Raw genomic sequence first — 16,785 nt, 5'->3', positions numbered from 1 at the left:
TAATTACCACTGCAAAACATTCAAGCTGGCTCAATGGAACTTGTGAAATTTGAAACAAAACACATAAATATCAAGACAAAATGCTGGTGGAACGCAACAGGTCAGGCAGCATCTAAAGGGTGAAGCACAGTTGACGTTTCGGGCCAAGACCCTTCATGGATACTGACGAAGGGACTCGGCCTGAAATGTCGACTGTGCTTCTTCCTTTAAATGCTGCCTGGCCTGCTGCATTCCACCAGTGTTTTGTCTTGAATTTGCAGCTTCTGCAGATTTCTTCATGTTTGCATAAATATCATCTTGGTCTACAAACCCCCTAATGAACCATTCATGTGGCCACCTAACCTAAATCTCTAGGACAAAATGTACCTCATTATTGCTGACTTGAATAGACATAGCACCAACTGGGGATACAAAAATGACAATGCAAATGGAGAAGGATTGTATCATGGGCAATAAAGAACAGCCTTGAGCTGGTATACGAATCAAAGGACACCCCTACCTTCACAAGTGCCAGATGGAGAAAGAGATATAACCCAGACCTTGCCTTTGTTACCTCAGTAAGCTCCAACCTCTTCGCATGAACATTCCTGCAACATATACCCAAATCCCAACACCGTCCAGTCCAGGTAGAATCCCTTCCAGTTCTGAGACCTGTACCATCAAAGTACCTACCAAGATTTATCCTGAGAAAAACAAATTGGACATCTTTGGCAGAATTCCTTGATCAATTTATCGATGCCATGCCACCAGAACCTGATCACTATGATGAATTTGTCCAACTAATCTGGAAAGTAGCACAGCAGAACAAACCTACAGGCTGCAAAACCAAATATATTCAGGGATTCACTAGTGATATCAAGCAAAGTTATAAGTATGTCAACTTATATGACCAAGAACTGTTTGGTCAAGACACAATTGAAATGGGGCAGTCAGTTCTGTCCCTACTGAGCCAAGAGGGACAACAGCATTGGCAGGAACTGATTGAGAACACAGACATAAGTAAGAACACAGTAAGAAGGCAAGGGCAACTGTTCAGAAACTCAACTCAGACAACAGACCACCACAGAGAATTGCTGCCGTAACACCCAGTCAGGTTGCCCACCAACTAATACTAAATAGTCAACCAAATAACAAGGAAAGGAGGCAAAATAAAAAGCAACATCAGGAGATGGAGTCAGCTCTCTCACACGTGATTAACAACTTCCTACCTCTCACCCTAGAAGAATTAAAAGATGAAGTATTACAGCAAAAATCCAACAAAGCTGCTGGCATAGATGGGATTCTTAATGAATTCCTTAAACATCTTGGAGCTAAAGCACTCCACTGGCTTCTGTCCCTTTTTAACTGTTGCCTAAGATCATTAAGAATACCTAAACAGTGGAGAAGAACCAGTTATTGCTCTCCTAAAACCAAATAAAGACCCCAACATTCCTGAAAACTACAGACTGATTTCCTTGCTCTCCACCCTTCATAAAATCTATGAAAGACTCATACTGAAAGGAATATATCCCTTAGTTGAAGATCTTCTAACACCAGACCAAGCTGAGTTCTGGCCAGGTTGCTCTTGCTGTGGTTAAGTCCTGAACTTAACCCAGTATATTGAGGATGGCTTTGAAATGCGACAAATTACAGGGGCATTAATTCATTGACTTAACAACAGCATACAACACTGTGAAATTATCTAAATTATTTACAATGTTAAATAACAAAACCACAATTAAAATAATAAGAAGCCTCCTAGAAAATCACAGATTTTATGTAGAAATTAATGAAATTAAGACGAGGTGGCATCCATAAAAGAACCATCTCCAATGTCGGCACATTGCTTCTAAGACAAGGTGCCAAGACTATGCTCCAAGTGAGGCCTCACAAGTGCTTTATAAAGTGTCAACATCCTATGTTTGCTTTTATATTCCACTCCTCTTTAAATGAATGCTAATCTCACATTTACCTTCCTTATCACCAACTCAAGGGGAAAATTAACTTTTACAGAAACATGCAAGATGATTGCCATGTCTGCTTGCACCTCAGATTTTCAAATGATCTCTCCATTTAGAAAATAGACTACACTTTTATTTCTTCTACCAAATAGCATGTTCATACAATTCCCAACACTGCATTGCAACTGCCTCTTCTTTGCCCATTCTCATCATCTACCTAGGACTATATAGCTACCCTGCTTCCTCAAGACTACCTGACCCTCCACCTATCTTCATATCATACACCAACCTGAACACTAATCCACCAATTCTGCCATCTCAAGCATTGAAACCTGAAAAGAGGTGGACCAAACTTAGGCCACTGTGGAACAGCACTAGACACCAACAGCCATACAGAAAAGGTTCATTTTATTCCCACTCATTGCCTCCTGCCAATCAAGCCAATGTTCTATCCATGCGAGTATCTTTACTGTAATACCATAGGTTCTTAATTTGTGTGGCAACTTGACAAAGGCCTTTTGAAAATCCAAGTACACAACATTCATTAATTCTCCTTTGTGTACGCTGCTTGATCTTTCAAATAATTCCAACAGATTTGCCAGGGGAGATTTTCCCTTGTGGAAATCATGCTGACTAGGGCTTATTTTATCATGTGCTTCCAGGTATCTGGAAACTACATCTGTAACAATCAAATCCAATATCTTCCCAACCACTAAATTCAGACTAACTGGCCTATAATATCCTGTCTCTCTCCCTTCTTGAAGTGTGGAATAACATTTGTAATTTTCCAATACTCCATTAGCACACCAGAATCTATTGTTTTTTCATAAGATCATTACGAATGTCTCCACAATCTCTTCAGCCACCTTTCAGATCCCTGGGGTGTGGACCATCTGGTCTATGTGACTTACCTACCTTCAGACCTATCAGTTTCCAAAGCACCATCTGCCGTGTAATGGCAACTTCATGCACTTCTGCCTCTTGACCTCTTGAACTTCTGGCATACTTCTCATCTTCTCCACTGTGAAGGTTGATGCAAAACACTTAATCAGTTAGTGCACCATTCCCTTGTCTCTCATTACTACCGCTCCAGCATCATTTTTCAACAATCCAATATTAACACTTGCCTCTCTTTTCACTTTATATATATCTGAAGAATGTTTTGGTATCTTCTTTTATATTATTGGTTTGCTTCCCTTTGATTTTTGATCTTTTATGTGCCCTCTCTTTGATTTAATGTTGGCTTTGACTTCTCCTGTCAGCTATGGTTGTATTGTCCTGCCTTTAGAATAGTTCTTCTTTGGGATGTATTGTTCCTGTGCCTTTCAAATTGCTCTCAGAAATTCCAGCCATTGCTGCTTTGCAATCATCCATGCCAGTGTTTCCTTCCAGTCAATTTTGGCCAGCTTCTCATTCATATCTCTGTACTTTCATTTACTCACCGTGACACTGATACATCTGGCTTTAGCTTCCGGTTTAAAAAATACAGGGTGAATTCTATAATATTATGATCACTGACTCCTCAGGGTTCCTTTACTTTAAGCTCCCTAATCAATCCTGTTTCATTGTACACCGCATAATCCAGAATAGCTGATCCACTAGAGGCCCAATCATGAGCTGCTCTACAGAGCCATCTTGTAGGCATTCTACAAAAACCCCTCCTCGCAACAACACCAGCTTGATTTTCCTAATCTACCTGCAAATTTTGGCACACATTTTCTATCTCTGTTGTGACTTCTAGAGCACACATTTTCCACTGTTTTGGGGTCTGTATACTACTCTCACCAGCGCCTTTTCACCCTTGCAGTTTCTTAGCTTTACCTCCACTGGTGCTGCTCCTTCAGATCCTCTGTCCCCTTATTCTAATGATTTGATTTCACTTTTTACCACAGAGCCACCCCACACCCAAGGCCTACTTGCCTGTTATTTTGATGCACTGTGTATCCTTGGATATTAAGCTCCCAGCTAGAATCTTCTTTCAGCCATGGATCATCGATACTCACAATGTTATCTGTATGCTCACATGCCAATCTGTAACTGTGTTACAAGTTAATCAACCTTATTCCATCCAGTGCATGTATTCAAATATAACACCTTCAGTCTGTATTCATCACTCTTTTTGATTTTGTCTCCCTTTTACATTGCAACTCATCCCACGGACTGCAAGTTTGCCCAACATCAGCCTCTGCTTGGTAACAGTCTCACTACACACCACCTCTGTTTGCAAACAATCCTCAGCCCTATCACTGGTTTCCATCTCCGTGCCAAATTAGTTTGAATTCTCCTAAACACCTCTATCAGATCTGCCCACAAAGATATTAGTCCTCCTCCAGTTCAGGTGTCACCCATTCCTTTTGTACAGGTTGTACCTTCCCCAGAAAAGATCCCAATGACACAGATATCTGAAGTACTTTCCCTTGTATTCAACGGCCAAATCATCCTATTCTCATCCCCACTGGTGCACGGCACCAGCAATAATCCAGAGAGGGGTCCTGCTTTTCAGCTTTCTACCTAGTTCCCTAAAATCTCCTCAGGACCTCCTCATCTTGCCTACCAATGTCATTGGTGCCAGTATGTTCTCAGACTCCCAGCTGTTTACCCTCCCCAATTGGAATGCTGTTCAGCCGATCTGAGAGATCCCTGACCCTGGAACCCTATACCACCTGTGTGTCTATATCATGTCCAGAGAATCTCCTGTCTATCCCTCTGATGACGGAATCTCCCATCACCACTGCAGTCCTCCTCCTTCGGTTCTCTTCTGAGCCACAGTGTCAATTCCTTTCTGTCCAAATGCTGCCTGAGCCAGATCTACCAGCATTAATCAAATCATTGAATGTGTTCAGCTGACTGACGCTCCATGAGGCAGTGGATATCACTCAAAGCAACTGAGTGAAGCAACAAGAACATCACTAACTAATGGAGATGCATACATGGGTTCAGGAGTCACTGATTTCACCCCAAGTGCTGTCCCACTGTTGTTTAACATGATGTGTGACCACTCTCAGGGGTGGAGGGGCAGCCCCTCATATTCCGACTCGGTAGCCACCAACCTGACAGCATGAACATTGATTTCTTCTTCCAGTATTTTTCTTTTCCTCTTCATCTATTCTCCACTCTGGCCTCTTATCTCTTCTTCGTACCTGCTCTGATCTCCCACTGGTGCCTTTCATCTTTCCCTTTCTCTCATGGCCTACTCCCATCTCCTATCAGATTCCTTCTCCAGTTCTTTCCCTTCCCACCCACATAACTTCACCTTTCACCTTCGAACTATCCTCCTTCCCCTCCCTCCACCTTTATATTCTTGCATTCATTTATATTCCTTTCAAGTCTTGAAGAAAGATTTCAGCCTGAAATATTGACTATTTATTCATTTCTAAAGATGCGGCTTCACCTGCTGAGTTCTTCCTGCAATGTGTGTGTGTGTGTAGCGTCTAGTGCAGTAGTGCTTGTAGTTATTGCATGATGCATGCTGTATGCTGCATAGTGCTCTCTGCTTGCTACAGCTATTGCCACTGGCTCGCCTTCTCAACAGAGGGTGAAAAGAGGAGCTGAGTATGTAAGCTTCCTCCTGCCGGTACAGAGCCTCTCCACCACCAGGACTCCTGCATTGCCTCCTCGGGGCCAGGTGTCGAAACTAGGTACCTTACGGTCCCAGGCTAAACTACAGGGGATCTCAGAGCAGCAGTGGGCCCCAGAGATGTGGCGTGCAGGCCCACCACCATGTGGATATTGCCCAGTGCCCATCAACCACTGTCCCAGATATGGGTAAATAGCCCCCCTGCCTTGTGGTAAGTCTGTTGAGACAAGGCTAAGGGAGCACACCCTGACAGGAAAGCAATGCGCTGGCAGTGCACAGAAGGCCGGCCTTAACAGACCAGGATCCCGTCAGCCTCCTGCAGCCAAGATGTGGGACCGGTTGTCATGGGATCACCCTTGCCACAGGGATTTACCTCACCATGGTGAAGGTAGTGCTACTGGGGATGGCACACCCCCTGTGGCTCTTTAATATCTTCCTTGTGCAGGTTTCCACCTCTGACCATGGTGAACAATACCTGGACCTTACATATGATTGTAAGTCTGATGGCAATGGGGAGTCTGGCAATGGGAACAGGTACGAATGGACTGGGAGCTCCAAGTCAGAACCTTGCACAGCAGCGGCACAGGGTATTTGGTCACTAACAGCTGGGACTGAGTGGCGCTATTTCCAGCTAACCCCTGTGCGACTGTGCAGCCCTATTAGGGACCGCACTGCTCATCCCAATTGGGGAAGGGCCTAGAAAGTGTGGCCTAAATATTGCCCATTCACTCACCTGGATAGATTACCACTCCTATCAGGCTATTCCACTACTGTGGTCAAAATAGAAACAATACAACATAAAACTGGCAATATGGACATAAGGATGCTCCTGGACTCACATGGCATCTCTGACAGATCTCACCAGAGAACAGCCTTGATTGCTGCTGAGCTGAGGCGCTACAACATCGACATTGCTGCCCCGAGTGAGACCAGGCCTCTGAATGAAGGCTCCTTAACAGAGGAAGGGGTGGATTACACCTTCTTCTGGAAAGGCTCCCCCCCAGATGGACAATATCTCCACGGAATAGGATTGGCCATCAAGGACACCTTTCTATCAAGTCTCACAGAAACACCTGTTGGCATTAGTGAAAGACTAATGACCCTCCGGATCAGAAGTATTGAGGCCATGATCACCCAGCATCAGTTGCAGTGGCTGGGGCACGTGATAAGAATGCCCCCATGTCAGCTACCCCACAGAGTGTTACATGGCCAGCTACATCATGGTCGATGTTCAGCTGGAGGGCCGAAGAAGTGCTATATGGATCAGATGAAGAATGCTTTAAGGAAGTGCAAGATCAGACCTGAGGACCTGGAGGATGTTGCTGCTGACTGTAACACTTGGTGACAGCTGTGTAGGGATGAGGTTCGTATTCTGGAAATGGAAAAACAACCAGAAGACAGCAGAAGAGAGCCAGGAGAAATGCAGCCATGGTTGCCATCACCACCACCACTACCACATATACATGTCCCACCTGCAATAGAACTTGTGGGTCCATGATAGGACTGTATAATCATCAAAGATCTCACCATTAAAGGAGTGGATGTCGTCATCAGATTCCGATGGACAACTGAAGAAGAAGAAGAAGAAATGTGATCTGCATAATTGTGTGTGTGTGTGTGTGTGTGTGTGTGTGTGTTCAGATGAATATTAAAGTTAAGTTATCATGCAAGATATTAACATTCAGTTCATGTACAACTCATGAAATATTGCCTAAAACAGTCATTTCCAGGGGTTGGATGGTCGGATGGTTTCTCAGCACTGAGAGTAACTTCACGTTTCCCCAGCCATTCCCATTAGAGTAAAATGCAGGAAGCTGGTCAATAGCATCTGTGGAGGCAATAGGTGTAAGAGGCACTGGGTTGTAGAGCAATCTATCTTAATGAGATAACGCTGCCCTTAACTGCGCCTCTTCCATTTCATGCACTTCTGCCCATCTCCATCCACCACCACAGCAGGGAACAAGTTCCTCTTGTCCTCACCTACTACCCACAAGCCTCCACATTCAGCATATAATTCTCCATAACTTCCATCAGCTCCCACATAATTCCACCATCAAGCAGGTCTTTCCCTCCAGTCCACTTTCCACTTTCTGCTGAAATCACTCCCTACATCTCTAGACTCTGGGCAGGTCCTGGCAGATTGGAAGATAGCAAATGTCATGCCACTTTTTAAAAACAGATGTAGGCAAAAAACAGGCAACTATAGGTCAGTTTGCTTAACATCTGTAGTCAAGAAAATGCTTGAAGCTATCATTAAAAAAAAATAGCAAAACATTTAGAAAGGAGTGTTTCTATTAGACAGACGCAGCATGGATTCAGAAAGGGAAGGTCCTGTTTGATAAACTTACCAGAGTTCTTTGAGGACATAATGAGTGCAGTGGATAAAGGGGAACTGGTGGATGTCATATACTTGGATTTCTAGAAGGTATTCGATAAGGTGCCACACAAGAGAACTATAAATAAGATACGGATGCATGGAGTCGGAGGAGGTGTATCGGCATGGATAGTGGATTGGTTAACAAATCGAAGGCAGAGAGTTGGTACAAATGGGTGTTTCTCTAGTTGGCAGTTAGTGGTGAGTGGGGTGCCGCAGGGGTCGGTGTTGGGCCCGCAGCTGTTTACCATTTACATTGATGATTTGGAAGAGGGGACTGAGTGTAGTGTAGCAAAATTTGCTGATGACACTAAACTGAGTGGAAAAGCAAATTGTACAGAAGATGTGGAGAGTCTGCAAGGGAATATAGATAGGTTAAGTGAGCGGGCCAGGGTCTGGCAGATGGAATACAACATTGGTAAATGCGAGATCATCCACTTTGGAAGGAATAATAGAAGAGCAGATTACTATATAATGGTGGAAGATTGCAGCATGCTGTTGTGCAGAGGGACTTCAGAATGCTTTTTCATAAATTGCAAAAAGTTGGCTTGCAGGTACAATAGGTTATTAAGAAGACAAATGGAATGTTAACCTTCATTGCTAGAGGGATTGAATTCAAGAATAGGGAGATCATGCTGCAACTATACAGGGTACTGGTGAGGCTGCACCTGGAGTACTGTGTGCAGTTCTGGTCTCCATCCTTGAGGAAGGATATACTGGCTTTGGAGGCAGTGCAGAGGAGGTTCACCAGAGATTCCAGAGATGAAGGGGTTAACCTATGAGGAGATATTGAGTCGCCTAGGCCTATGCTCTCTGGAATTCAGAAGAATGAGTGGGGATCTTATAAAAAACATAAAAAATTTTGAAAAGGATGGATAAGATAGTAGGAAAGTTGTTTCCATTGGTAGGTGAGACTAGAACTAGGGGACATTGCCTTAAGATTCAGTGGAGAAGATTTAGGATGGAGGTGAGGAGAAACTGTTTTTCCCAGAGAGTGGAGAATCTGTGGAATTCTCTTTCCTGAGAAGCAGTTGACGCTTCTTCACTATGCATATTTAAGAAGCAGTTAGATAGATTTTTACATAGTAGGGGAATTAAGGGTTATGGGGAAAAGGCGGGTAGATGGAGCTGAGCTTACGGACAGATCAGCCATGATCTTATTGAATGGCAGGGAGGCTTGAAGGGCCAAATGGCCTACTTCTGCTCCTGTTTCTTATGCTCTTATTGGCATGCCTTCCTTGTCCATTTGTCCCTCCCCACTGATCTCCATCCCGGTACTTATCCTTGCAAATGGAACAAGTGCCACACCTACCGCTATGTCTCCTCCCTCACTACCAGTCAGGGTCCTTCTAAGTGAAGTGACACTTCATCTGCAAATCTGTTGGGGTTACCTACTGTATCTGGTGCTCCTTGTGTGCCCTCCTGTACATCAGTGAGAACTGATGTAGATTGGGAGATCGTTTCATCGAGCATCTTTGCTACATCAGCCACATAAAGTGGGATATCCCGGTGGCTACCCATTTCAGTTCTACTTCCCATTCCCTTGCCAACAAGTCAGTCCATGGCCTTGACTGTCCAGATGAGGCCCCACTCAGATTGGAGGAGTAACACTTTATATTCTGTCTGGGTAAACTCCAACCTGATGGCATGAACATTGATTTCCTGAAATTCTGGTAAATACTCCACAGCCCCTCCCCTTCACCTTTCCCCATTCTTGTTTCTTTTTAAAGATTCTCTTCTTACCTGCCCATCATCCCCCTAGTGCTCCTCCCCCTTCCTTTTCTCCCATGGTCTTCTGTCCTCTCCTATCAGACTCCCCAACCCTTTATCACTTCCACCAATCAACTTTCCAGCTCTTTATTTCACCACTCCCCCTCTCCATTTTCACCTATCACCTGCCACCTTGTACTTCTTCCTCCCGTCCACCCACCTTATTCTGACTTGATCCTTTCCTTTCCAGTCCTGATGAAGGGTCTCTGCCTGAAGTGTCAACTGTTTATTCCCATGTCAGATGCGGCCTGACATGCTAAGCTCCTTCAGCAAGTTGTATGTATTCCTCCAGTGCTCCTGATGACTCCACCAGCAAGACGTGAATGCAAACCGTGTAAAGGAGCTCGAGCTGTAAATGGATGAACTCCAGATCATCTGGGAGGTTGAGTGGTTGTTAGACAGGACATACAGGAGGCAGTTACACCCAAAGAGCAGGACACAGGTAACTGGGTGACCATCCGGACGGGGAAAGGGGATAGATATTCAGTCACCCCTGTGGCCATTCCACTTAACAAGATATTACTGGGGAGGGTGACTTAGCTGAGGAAAGCCACAGCAGTCTCTGGCACTGAGTCCAGCTCTGTAGCTCTGAAAGGAAGTGGGTGGGGTGAGAAGCTATGAGCTGTATTGATAGGGGATACATTGGTTAGGGAAACAGAAATTTTTGCTGCATGGTAGAGATTAAACTAGAGTTGTGGGGGTAGCGGGGGATGGAAACAAGAGTGTCAGAACAGTTAATGGAGTGGTTGTGGAGACAAATGACACCAAGATTGGGGGTGTAATGGACAGTGAGGTAGAGTATCATGGCTTGCAGCATCAGCTGGAAAAATAGGATGAAAAATGGCAGATGAAATTTAATACACATAGATGTGGTAAGACATTAAGGCTTGTAGAAAAACAAATGGAAATCTGAGAATATCGGACCATAATTCTTTAAAGGCAGTGTCACAGGTAGATAGTTTGTAAGGAAAGCTTTTGGCACGTTAGCCTCCATAAATCTAAGTATTGAGATGGGATGTTATGTTGAAGTTGTATAAGGCCTCATTTGGAATATTATGTTGAGTTCTGTTCTCTTACCTCCAGGAAAGATGGAAACAAAGTTGACAGGGTACAGAGAAAATTTACAAGGAAGTTGCCAGGTCTGGAGGATCTGAGTTATAAGAAAAAATTGAATAGGTTAGGACTGTTCCTTTGAATGCAGAGGATTGAGAGGAGATTTGATAGAGGCACACAAAATTATGAGGAATATAAACAGGTTAATGCAAGCAGGCTTTTTCCACCGAGGTTAGGTGGGACAACAACCAGAGGTCATGTGTTAAGGGTGTAAGATGAAAAGTTTAGGGGAACATGAGGGGAAACCTCTTAATTCAGAGGTTCATGAGAGTGTGGAATGAGCTGCCTGCGCAAGTGGTGCATGGGAGCTAGATTTCAATGTTTAAGTGGAGTTTGGTAGGTACATGGATAGCAGGGATATGACGGGGTATGGTCCTGGTGCAGGTTGATGAAGTAGGTAGTTTAAATGGTTTTAGCATGGATTAGATGGGCCAAATGACCTGTTTCTGTGTTGTACTTCTCTGTGAGACTCTGAGGATGTTCTGTGGAGGAGAGTGAGTTTCCTCAATGGGATGTTGCCTCCCAGGTATCAAGGCAAGGGAAATCTCTGGTCTAATCAATCGCATCGTTAAGTGGGAGGCTGAGCAGCCAAAGGTCATGATCCATGGTTAGGTGAGGTGATGAGATCCTACAAAATGAGTTCAGGGAATTATGTGCTTAATAAAAAGGCAGGGGCTCCAGGGTTGTGATCTCAGAATTGCTATCTGTGCCTCGTGTTGTTGAGGCCAGAAGAAGGAAGAGTATACAGTTTAACACATAGCTATGGAGATGGTGCAGGAGGGAGGGCTTCAGAATTTTGGATCATTGGGCTCTATTTTAGATCAACGGGTTCTGTACAAAAGGTACGGTCTGCACATGAACTAGAGTGGCACTAATCCCAGTGAGAAGGTTTGTCAGGGTTACACAGTTGTCGGGGTGTGGGGTGTGTTTAAATTACGGAAGGGATTGGAACCAGTGGTGAGGTTGTGGAGAAAGATGTTGACAAGCCAAAACAAAGTCAGGAATCAAAAGGAGAGTCTGTGAGACTAATGTTCTGAGCTGCATATATATCAATAGGTGTATTGTAGGAAAGGTGACGAGCTTAGGGCATGGATAAGCAGATGAAATTGACATTGTAGCCATTTGTAAGACCTGGCTACCGGCAGGGCAGTACTGGCAGTTCAATGTTCTGGGGTTCTGTTGTTTCAGATGTGATGGACCTGAGCTGAAAATTTTCAAAAATATATACATTTGTATGGCATTTGTACCCCATATATAGGGTTCATGGAGAGTGAAGGGCTGTGTAATGTACAGCACATAGCAGAAAGTATTTACACAGCAAGATCCCATAAACTGCAGAATGTTGGACAGCAGAATATCTGCTTTTGTGTTATTGCATGCCAGCACAAAATGTGCACAGGGACACAAGAGAACTTCCTGCTCTTCCCTCAGTGACAGGACATTTCAGGTCACAGTGGAACTCTCTGCTCTGTCTTCAATGATGAGACATTCCCTGGACATGGAAGGACTCTCTGATCCCCCCTCCATGATGTTCACATACTTCCAATATGGGAATTCTCCCATATTCCCCCCAGGATATGGGAGAACTTCTCTTGCTATTCTTGCCTTGCTGTTATGGATGTTCTACATCCACTCTGAGAGGGCAGATAAACCCTTGATGTACTGACCCTTAACACTCTGACTGCAGCAATGTTAAACTGGATTACTATGTTTTAATCTCTCGATTCACCTTTCAATCGAGAACCTTTCAGTTCACTGAGAAAACTAAATTAGCAAGAACAGAACTGGGACCGGAATAACAGAGAATATGGAGAATACTCAGTTGATCATGCAGCATCCTCAGAGAAAGGAGCAGGGAATGATTCTGGGTGATGATCTTTAGCCTTAATTACTACCTTGTGTTTCTCCCTCTCCTCCCACCAGCTTTTAACTCTACTCCTCATCATTTTTTTCTCCAGTCCTGCGGTAGACCTGAAACGTTGACTGTCCTGTTTCCCATAGATGCTGCCTGGCCTGCTGAGTTCCTCCAGCATTTTGTTTGTTGCTTAGATTTCCAGCATCCACAGATTTTCTTTTGTTTACCATGAATCTTGTGTGTTTCTCTCCTCACTGACACCACCTGACCTGCTGACTATTTCTAACATTCTCCATCTCTGTCACTCATTCCAGCTTTTCTGCTTTCCCCACTGCTCAAAGATCTGGGAGTCCAGAGGTTTAGGTGCTCCATTCTGGACCAGTGATCCAAAGACTGAGGGTTCAACTCCCATCCCAGTCACTGAGACCTGGAGTTCAGTTTAAAATCTGTTGGTAACATTTGATGGGTGATGACTAGAAATGTTAGCAGCCAGTGCGGTGTTCCCCTGTGGTCATTTCCCTCAGCAACAAGTATACCTCTCGAGATTCTGCTGATGGGGGTAGTGATCTATGAAGGCTCAACAGCAACCAGGCTGGTGGCACCATGGCCAGTTCTGAGCCTCAGCTCAGTAGGGTGAAGTCAGTCAGTGATATTGATAGGAGACTCTTCAGTCCATCATAGTTAGTAGCCCAACCATTGAGAAACTCTGTTGCAGGAACCTGTTGCATCTTCAGGGACCTCCACCACCCAGGTCATGGTGTCTTCACATTGCTGACATCAGGAAGAAGGCCCAAGAGCCTCATAACTAACACCACCAGGTTTAGGAACAGTATCTACCCCTCAACCATCAGGCTCTGGAAGCAAAGGAGATAACTTAACTCAACTTCACCTGCTCCATCATTGAATAACAATGACTCAACTATTAAAAACTCTTCATCATTACTTTTTTGTTATTTATTTATTATTGTTTCTTTTTTTTTGTACTTTCAGTTTCCTGTCTGCTACCTGCATGCTACCTGCATACAGACAGAACCTAAAGAACAAAGCTCCAGAAATCAAGACAAGATCAAGACAGAGATTAGAGCTGAGGAAAAATTACAGAATTGCCTTGAGTCTGTGGACTGGCCCGTATTCAAGCACTCCTCTGGTGACCTGAATGACTACACCAGGGTCATTACAGACTTCATTAAAACAGCTGTGCATGAGTGCATCCCCACAAAATCATTCAGAGCTTTCCCCAGACAGTAGCACTGGATGAACAACAAAACCCTGATCCTACTAAGAGCCTGATCAGAAGCATTCATGTCTGAAGATCAGACATATTACAGGAAGTGCATGTATTATCTCCAGAAAGCCATCTCTGGGCAAAGTAGACATTCCAGACCAGATTGGAATCAAAGAGAGATGCTTAATAACTGTGGCAGGGTTTGAATGCCATAATCTCTTGCAAAGCTAAACCTTACAACATAGGGAACAGCAGAACTAAGATGAAGGGATTAAAAGTAACATTAGCAAATTTGCAGATGACACAAAGCTGGGTGGCAGTGTGAAATATGAGGAGGATGTTAGGAGAATGTAGGGTGACTTGGACAGGTTGGGTGAGTGGGCAGATGCATGGCAGATGCAGTTTAATGTGTATAAATGTGAGGTTATCCACTTTGGTGGCAAGAACAGGAAGGCAGATTACTATCTGAATGGTATCAAGTTAGGAAAAGGGGAAGTACAATGAGATCTAGGTGCCCTTGTTCATTAATCACTGCAAGTAAGCATGCAGGTACAGCAGGCAGTGAAGAAAGCTAATGGCATGTTGGCCTTCATAAAAAGGGGAGTTGAGTATAGGAGCAAAGAGGTCCCTCTGCAGCTGTACAGGGCTCTGGTGAGACCACACCTGGAGTACTGTGTGCAGGTTTGGTCTCCAAATTTGAGGAAGGACATTCTTGCTATTGAGGGAGTGCAGCATAGGTTCATGACGTTGATTCCCGGGATGGCGGGACTGTCATATGTTGAAAGATTGGAATGACTCGGCTTATATACACTGGAATGTAGAAGGATGAGAGGGGATCTGATTGAAACATATAAGATTATTAAGGGATTGGACACGCTAGAGGCAGGAAACATGTTCCCGATGTTGGGGGAGTCCAGAACCAGAGGCCATAGTTTAAGAATAAGGGGTAGGCCATTTAGAATAGAGTTGAAGAAAAACTTTTTCACCCAGAGAGTTGTGGAACTATGGAATGCCCAGCCTCAGAAGGCAGTGGAAGCAAATTCTCTGGAAACAAATTTCACTAAAGAGTTAGATAGAGCTCTTAACAATAGCAGAGTCAAGGGATGTGGGGAGAAGGCAGGAATGTGGTACTGATTGTGGATCATCAGCCATGATCACAATGAATAGTGGTGCTGGCTTGAAGGGCCGAATGGCCTACTCCTGCACTTATTATCTATTCTCTATTGTTTATTGTCTATAGAACTTCACTTCCACAAGAGCTTAATGCCTTCTGTGCTTGCTTTGACCACCAGAACAGGGAGGAATCATTGTGCAGCCCCATGTCTCCTGATGATCCTTTGATCTCAGTATCTGAAGATGATGTCTGGGCTGCCTTCAAGAGAGTGAATCCAAGGATCCATGAGATCCCTATGGAGTACCCGGTCGAGTACTCTGCAACTGACTGGCTGGTGTATTCACGGATATCTTCAACCTCTCACCCTGGCAGTGTATGGTACCTACCTGCTTCAAGCAGTCTTCAATCATACCAGTGTCCAAGGAGAGCATGGTAACCTGCCTAAATAGCCAGTGCCCAGAAAGAGTGCGTTAACCTGTCTAAATGACCAGTGCCCAGAAAGAGTGGGTTAACCTGTCTAAACAGCCAGTGCCCAGAAAGAGTGTTTTAACCTGTCTAAATAGCTAGTGCCCAGAAAGTGTGTGTTAACCTGTCTAAATAGCCAGTGTCCAATGGCACTTATAGCCACAGTGATGAAGTGTTCTGAGAGGTGGTATTGAAGCTTATCATTTCCTGTCTGAATGGTGACTTGGATCTGCTCCAATTCTCCCACTGAAGCAACAGTTCTACAGCAGATGCTATCCCATTGGCACATTACACAATGCTCTGGTTGGCAAAAACATCTCCTCCACAATCTCCATCAGCACGGGAGCATGGGCTGTGTACTTAGGCCCCTGCTCTACTCACTCTACTACTATGACTGTGTGGATAAGTACAACACCAACATCATATATAAGTTTGCTGATGACACCACTCTTTGGGCTGTATCAAAGAGGATGATGAATCAACATCCAGGAGTGAGATTGAAAACTTGGCTGAGTAGTGTAATAACAACAACCTCTCACTCAATGTCAAAAAGATCAGGCAACTAATTGTAGTCTTCAGGAGAAGGAAACCAGAAGTCCATGAACCTGCAATCAGATGATCATAGGTGCAGAGGGTAAGTAACTTTAAATTCCTGGGTGTCACTATCTCAGAGGACCTGTCCTGGACTCACCAATGCCTTTAAGTGAAAAATCCTACAAAAGATTTTGGATTCACCCCAGTATATCACAGGTAAAACACTCTCAACCATTGAGCACATCTACTTGAAATGCTGCAGGTCGGGCCCCATCCATGGAAACAAGCAGTCAACGTTTAGGGCCCAGACCCTTCATCAGGACTGAAGAGGGAGGGGGCAGGAGTCTTATAAAGAAGGTGGGGGAGGGTGGGAAGGAGAAGGCTGGTAGGTGCCAGGTGAAAAGATCAAGGGGAGGGGGAGAGGAAGCAAGGAGGGGATAGGCAGGAAAGGTGAAGAAGGAATGTCTGGGAAAAGCACTGTGTAGTAGAAGAAGGCAGAATCATGAGAGAGGTGATAGGCAGCTGGAAGAGGAGGCAGAGTGAAACTGGGATGGGGGAAGGGAGGAGGGAATTACCAGAAGTCGGAGAATTCGATGTTCATGCTAAGGGGCTGTACACTACCCAGATGGTATATGAGATGTTGCTCCTCCAAGCTGAGTTTGGCCTCATCATGGCAGTAGAGGAGGCCATGTATAGACATATCCAAATGGGAATGTGAAGCAGAGTTGAAGTGGCAACCAGGAGATCCTGTCTGTTATGGCAGATGGAGCGGAGGTGCTCGATGAAGTGGTCTCCCAATCTGTGTTGGGTCTCGCCGA

The 16,785-nt window shown here is 44.5% G+C and overlaps 1 pseudogene; it reads left to right on the top strand.

The window, feature by feature from the left end:
• Positions 1-740: 740 nt before the first annotated feature.
• The window catches only part of LOC132400902 (uncharacterized), a 97,975-nt pseudogene continuing 81,930 nt past the window's right edge, over positions 741-16,785 (top strand).

Source organism: Hypanus sabinus, chromosome 1 (genome assembly GCF_030144855.1).
Source record: "Hypanus sabinus isolate sHypSab1 chromosome 1, sHypSab1.hap1, whole genome shotgun sequence".
Lineage (NCBI taxonomy): Eukaryota > Metazoa > Chordata > Chondrichthyes > Myliobatiformes > Dasyatidae > Hypanus > Hypanus sabinus.
Note: the sequence above shows the minus strand (reverse complement) of the source record. Positions and strands in the feature narration are given on the sequence as shown.